The 5,607-nt window shown below is 46.1% G+C and overlaps 1 protein-coding gene across 1 annotated transcript in view; it reads right to left on the minus strand.

The window, feature by feature from the left end:
- The window catches only part of LOC119292308, a 32,426-nt gene that overhangs the window by 1,318 nt on the left and 25,501 nt on the right, over nucleotides 1–5,607 (minus strand). The gene's annotated exons all lie outside the window — the stretch shown is intronic.

Raw genomic sequence — 5,607 nt, forward strand, 5'->3', positions numbered from 1 at the left:
GGTTTGGGGGGTTTTGGGGGGTTAATTTAGGTGTTTCATATATTGTGCTATAGCTAGCTAATTAATAGAGAAAAGTGTCTTCTCTTTTGTCCGTGCTTGGTCGACGCTACGTACTATACATACGTATAGAGAGGACTAGCTAGACACGCTAGCTAGCTAGTAATTAAGCAAACAGAAGATCGTCATGAACATATATGCATACAGAGAGAAGTGATATTGGCCACCTCTCCTTCTATGAGAGATTGGTCGAACAACAAGTTCTCGTATATCTATCCGACACTACCGGCTACATATATACAATAATTATCTTTTACAAATATATAATCTCCTAACATACGGACGCCTGGTCCACATAGTATTCTCCGTCTTCAGCGATCACGTGGTCAAGAAAGAATGCCGCCAATTTCTCTTGAATTGCTCGCATGCAATCTGGTGCTAGGAGTTCATCCCGCTTCCGAAACATCTAATTTTAAGAAAGGGGTCAATACATATATATATATGAATGAATGAAACTCAACACAAATGATGGTAATAAAATAAAATTGTGAATATTTTTATTTACGCACTTCATATTATTTGTCGGAGTAGCTCCTCTCACAGGTCGTGTGGCGGATGGACTCGCAAACGTAGTATCCACAGAAATCATTCCCTTGTTCCTACCACAACCACTTTACAAGAAATAGAGGTCAATCAAACTGATAATTAGCAAGCATGCTAAATGGTTTTGATGAAACTAGCGCTTGAATCACTAGGAGATGCGTGGAATATGCTACTATATAGTACTTACTTTCGGGTGTCTAAATTGCAGCTTCTTCGGTAGTCCCGGAGCTTTTTTGGTGAATTTTCTCCAAGCCCTGCCATACAAAGAAAACAATTACTTGATATCAGAAATGAACAAAGTTGCTGATATGGTGGATAATGATCGATTTAACTTACTTCTCGAGCATTCAGTCATGTCCGCATACTCCTTGGGATCTTTTCGCTTGGAGTCTAAGACAGTTACTACTCCCTTCTCAAGCGTAATCTCTAGGAGAATATAGTGGTAGCTGCGCACACATGCATAACTCATCAATATTACATTACTATAACCTGGACTAATAAGGAAACCGAATATGCCACAAGACAGTAACACTCACTTGAAGTTGTAAGGAAAGAGTATTATATCTTTGTGTTCATTTATTACCAACGATTGTAGCAAGTTGGCCTCGGTATCTTCGGCACGAAATTTAACCTCAGTTGCATCTATGAGATATGTGTTAATGAACCCAATATCACCCACTTGTCTTTTCTTCAATTCGGCGATCTTCAATCTGCATAATATAGTGAAGATAATTATAAATACATGCAATGAAAGGGCTGAGTTATATAGAGAGACTTAATGACAGAAGTAGTACTACTTACAGACAGCAGCAGGTGACCGTTGCTTTATCGAGGGCCAATTGATTGAAAAACTGATAGAACTCCTCAAATGGAATAGGCAACAGTTCAATTCCAAGGAGGTCATGCTCCTTTTTAACTCTCACATACAAAGTACTCCTCCCCTCAGACTCTTTGCAGGTTTTCATGTACCAATCATGCAATCTTCGCATCATCGTTGATAGAGAACTTTCATCTTGACGAGAGGCTTCCCGTACTCGTATCTTTGTATCTGCACCTCCAAGAAATCATAATGTACATCGTCCGGCAGGTAATCTGCAAGATTGCCATAACCGGGCACCATCCTCGGATCGACGATGTCGCTAGCAGGCACCTTGAGCGGGGGGCACAATTGCTTCGCTTGTTCGCCGAGCTGGGCAATTTGTTTCCCAGCTCGTCGTTCTTTCATCCTTTGATCACTGACAGTACTTCCCGACCTCTCCGCTTCGGCAAATGCCTTTCCAATAATGCGCTCATAGTTGCCTTTCGGCGGAGACTTGGGTGGTTTTGTCAGGGCAGCCAGAGTGCGCTTCGCTTTGACCGGATCTACCTTCTCCTCCGGAGGTGGATGTCTCTTTGCTTTCAACCCTTGAAACCAGTCATCCACTTCGGTCTGCGCGATCTTCGCGTTTTCCTCCTCGCTCCTCTCGTACGGTAACTTCTCTAGAGTCTTCAGAGAAGGACCGAATCTGTATCTCCTCCCGCCTTTGGCTGTACTGCTAGACGCCGGCAGAGCAGACGGAGCGGATGTCTTCTTTCCTTGCTTACAAGGCGGAGGAGAAGGACTATGACACGCCGGAGCAGCCGGAGCGGCGGCGGGTCTCTTCCGCCCTTGCTGACGAGGCGGAGAAGGAGGAGGCTGGCTGCTCGGGCGCGCCGGTGCAGGCGAAGAAGGAGGCGGAGTGCCGCCACGCGCCGGAGAAGGAGCCGGCCGAGTGCCCTGATCGTCACTCACCGGAGGAGGAGGCGGTGGAGGAGGCGGAGTGCCCTGACTCGCCGGAGGAGGAGGAGGAGGCGGAGGCGTCCAGTTCGGAAGGTTGATGAGATCCTTCTGCCATAGGCATGGAGTCTTCAGAGAAGAACCCAGCCGATACTCCCCTTCACCGGTAGGGTGGTCAAGCCGGAGGTCCTCAAATCCCTCCGTTATTTCATCGACCATCTAGCATATCCTTCTGGAATCGGCCGGCAGTGAAAAGTTGAGTCGGGTTTAGTAGGATAAACAGAGCCAACAGCCGCCTTGACCTTCAAATTGCTCCATTGCGCCATAAGGTGGCAATATTCAGCATCCGTGATAGCATCCACGGGATAGCTGGCAGGAGCCATCAAGGCATGCTGCTCTGGCTGAAGCAGCTCGGTGGAAGCCACGCTGCTTCTCCGTTGAGATGGCGGGGTAGCTTCGGGGGAAGCTTCGGCAGGTCGTTTGTTGTGATCTGCTGCTTCTCATTCCTCTTCTCGTTCCTCTAGCCCCATTACCCTTTTGTGCAGCGCCTGCATTTGGCTCTGCTCCAATTTCTTCCTCCTCTCATGGGTTTTGTAACCCCCTGCGTCCGGAAATCCAGCCTTCCACGAAACGGAGCCTGGCGTGCCTCGTGTCCGTCCAGGGTGCTCAGGATTCCCGAGGGCCATTGTGAGCTCGTCCTTCTCCCTGTCTGGAACAAACTTCCCTTGCTGCGCTGCTTCGATATATTGTTGAAGCGTCTTGACTGGTATGTCCAATTGTTCGTCCGTCCAAATGCACTTCCCTGTTATAGGGTCCAAGGATCCGCCGGCCCCGAAGAACCAAGGCCGGCAACGGTCTGGCCAGTTCATTGTCTTTGGTTCGATCCCTTTATCAAGTAGATCATTCTCAGCCTTGGCCCACTTAGGCCGGGCTACGAGGTAGCCACCTGACCCCGTGCGATGGTGAAGCTTCTTCTTCGCAGCATTTCTCTTGTTTGTCGCCGACATCTTTTTACTCTTTTCCGATGTCTTGTAGGCCACAAATGCGGGCCAGTCATCTCTGATCTTCTCATATTTGCCCTTGATTTCTGGTGTCTCATTTTTTTCGACATGTATTGAGTTCTTTCTTCCAATTCCTGAATAGTTCTGCCATCTTCTTAAGAGCAAAAGACTTGATTAATGGCTCTATTACTGGCTTCTCCGGATCATCCTCTAGCGGTAGGGTAAAATTTGACTTCAGCTCAGTCCAAAGATCATTTTTCTGCATATCATTGACACAAGACACCTCAGGGTCTTCGTTCTTAGGATTATACCATTGGTGGATGCTGATCGGGATCTTGTCCCTAACCAGAACCCCGCACTGAGCAACAAATGCCTTCTTTGTCCGGTAGGGTTCAATCGGTTGGCCGTCGCGCGCGATTTGTATGATCTCAAACTTTTCATCCGAGCTCAACTTTTTCTTCGGGCCTCGTCTCTTTACCGAAGTTGTGCTCGATCCGGAGGGCTAGAAAAAAGATCAAAGACGAGAGTTAATTAATATGTGTACATACCAAAACAAAGACGAGAGCTAGTCAGCACAGGCTTAACTAATATATATACCTGGCCGGACTCGGTTTGGTGATCACCGGAGCCGTCCTCACGGTCTACTTCTTCACCCTCTCCTTCTTGCACCGGCATTGGATCATCGGAGCCATGTAAATCATAGCCAGCTGCTTCTTCACCCTCTCCTTCCAGACCATCGTTGTCGTTGAGAAACATCAACGAGCAGACGACATCACTTCCTTGTGCGATTATGTCCCTCAACAATGCTTCTTGTGCTTCGTCTCGGGGGGTGTCCATAGTTTCTACAAATATTTACAACATGGCAATTATTATTCAAACATGACAGATATGGATATATTAGTGGCAAGCGTAGAACTAGCTAGCTAATCACAATAAGGAATCATATTAGTGGCCTCGACGCTGCTTCTCTAGGGTTTGGGGTGGCCTCGACAACGCTTCAAGGGTTAGGGGGTGGCCTCGAGAACGCTTCAAGCTAGATAATATCGACCCCCCCCCCCACGTGTTGAAGCTATCGGGAGGGGGTCGGCGTTGAACACTACATCTATGTCCCACAAGTGACGTGGGCATCGACGCCCGCGGTAGGGTAGAGGGTAGTGGATCGCCGAGCGGTCAAGGGTCAAGGGGTCGAGGATCGCCGAGGGGTCGGGAGGTTGCCTAGTGTCAAAGGATTCAACAAAACCATGTCTTCATCATTAGGCGAAAGTAAAAGGTGCATGATGGTACGAAGCTCTCCAAAGTTATTTTGGAACGGAGTCCCAGATAGGATAATTCGCTTTTTGGTACAAAGTTCATCAAGAACCTTCCGAATATCATTATTTGAAAGGCCTTTGCTGAGATTCGTACAAAAAGGAAAATTATCCTATCCGGGACTCCATTCCAGAATAACTTTGGAGGACTTCGTACCATCATGCCATGGCTACTTCCGGCTATGATGAAGCCATGGATTTCTTCAATACTTTGACACTATAGGAACCCTCGACCCTGAAACCTTCGACCCTTGACCCCTTAACGACCCTCGACCCTCTACCCTAGTTCCCGACCCTCGACCCCTCGGCGATCCTCGACACCCTCGTTATATCGACAACGACGCAACATACATATACATGGGAAAATAATGTTATCGGGGAGGGGGTATCGGTACCCCCCCCCCTCGTGTCAAAGTTTCTTCTTTCTCCTCTATTCCTTTATTTCTTCTTCTCCTCTTCTTTTTCTTCTTATCCCTCGAGAAAGGAAAATAAGGAAAAAGGAAGAAAAGAGGAAGAAGGAAGAAGGAAGAAGAAGAAGAAAAAGAAGAAGAAAAAAAAGAGGAGAAGAAGAAAAGAATAGAGAGAAGAAGAAAAAATAGATTTTTTTTTCTATTTTTTCTTCTTCTCCTCTAGTCCTTTCTTCTTCTCCTCTTCTTTTTCTTCTTTTTTTCTTCTTCTTATTTATTTCTCCTCTTCTTCCTCTCCCCTCTTCTTCTCCTTTCTTCCTCTTCTTATTTCCTTTTTCCTCTCATTCTTTTTCTTCTTCTTCCTTCTTAAAAATACATGAAGTAGTATTGCCTAATTCATTGTTCATATGAATATACAAACATTTGCATATTTACAATAATTAATATCACCAAAAAAATCTATGAACAGAAAAAAAATCCTAATTTTTCTAAAAAACTATCTTTTGCATTGTTCACATACACATATACATTATAGC

The sequence above is a fragment of the Triticum dicoccoides genome, chromosome 4B (genome assembly GCF_002162155.2).
Source record: "Triticum dicoccoides isolate Atlit2015 ecotype Zavitan chromosome 4B, WEW_v2.0, whole genome shotgun sequence".
Classification (NCBI taxonomy): Eukaryota; Viridiplantae; Streptophyta; class Magnoliopsida; order Poales; family Poaceae; genus Triticum; species Triticum dicoccoides.